The 1,135-nt window shown below is 41.7% G+C and overlaps 1 long non-coding RNA gene across 1 annotated transcript; it reads left to right on the top strand.

The window, feature by feature from the left end:
* The first annotated feature begins 17 nt into the window (after positions 1-17).
* On the top strand, positions 18-704 carry LOC126496584 (uncharacterized). Its single transcript, XR_007590387.1, has 2 exons — positions 18-296; positions 575-704. It is a non-coding gene; the product is annotated as an uncharacterized lncRNA (long non-coding RNA).
* Positions 705-1,135: the final 431 nt, after the last annotated feature.

The raw sequence follows: 1,135 nt of genomic DNA, 5'->3' as shown, positions 1-1,135 counted from the left end.
AATGTAGACTGTTTCTGAGCTAAAGTTAATCAATTTTTATGAACTGGATCAAAAGGGTTCACTAGTTAGTGTTATGTAACCGAGACATGAGGAGAAAATGTTTAGGACATACAGTTGAACTCATGAGGAGCACATTTTTGTACAGCCATGGTAGAAATAAGGAATTGTCTGAGCTGACCTTGTGACTGGCACCATCCCCCATCCCTCTCTCTGAACATTTTTATGTGTTCTTGACTTTCAGGGTCCGAAGTTGATTTCAAGAACTCGTGCTGCTTTGGGAGTCTAAACTCCTTCAGGTAACAACAGTTTCAGACCAGGCTATAGAATGGTGCTAGTTCTCCCAAAATATCAACCCGTAGTGATGAGAACCCTAAGAAATGCCATTAGTTTTCTTCCAAACGAATGTAATATAATAAAGCAGGTTTAGTTTTGAAATACCGAAACAAAGGTTGGGAGACTTCAAAGGCTTCAGAAGATGCCGTCCTCAGGACTTTCTACATTCCTATCAGCAAGACATTTTTTATCTTCTCTGCCTACTCAGTTAATAACATAAGCTATTTTTTATATTTCACAGGGAAGAGAGGCCCAAATGAGTTGATGGTGAGAGCTTTCTGGCCTCCTTGTCTCTGACACTATTTTAACGACATGGTGAAGAACTTCATGTGAGACTTCCCTCCCTAAGAAATAAAGACTTCCTAACTGGTTTTCTTCTCTGAGTCTGCTGATTCCTGAAAACATAATTTCTTTAGAGAGACCTACATGTCATGGCCTAAAACGGGTCCTATTAAAAGTCACAAGTAGTGGCGTCGTAAAAGATGAAAGCCACCCACAATGGATCTATCACACTAGAGGCTGGATGCCTTGGTGATCTGAGAAAGCATTCTCAAGATAACCACGGTTAGATGCTGCCTGGCCCCAGTGCTCCTTATATGACTACTTAGGTGTCCTAGTGAAAAATGAAACAGATCATGAGAAATGAAGTTATTATGCTTTCATAGGCTACATGAAAATCCAACATGTATTTCTTCTTAATCTTGTTTGCTTCTCTATTCACAAGCATTTTAAAACATGTCCACTGTGCTGGAGTTGAGCGCTGGCTGCTGGCAGACACCCCCCCCCCCCCCCCCCCCCCCCC

This window comes from Alexandromys fortis, unplaced genomic scaffold, assembly GCF_014885135.2.
Source record: "Alexandromys fortis isolate MF-2015 unplaced genomic scaffold, M_Fortis_MF-2015_v1.1 scaffold_9595, whole genome shotgun sequence".
Taxonomy (NCBI): Eukaryota; Metazoa; Chordata; class Mammalia; order Rodentia; family Cricetidae; genus Alexandromys; species Alexandromys fortis.
Note: the sequence above shows the minus strand (reverse complement) of the source record. Positions and strands in the feature narration are given on the sequence as shown.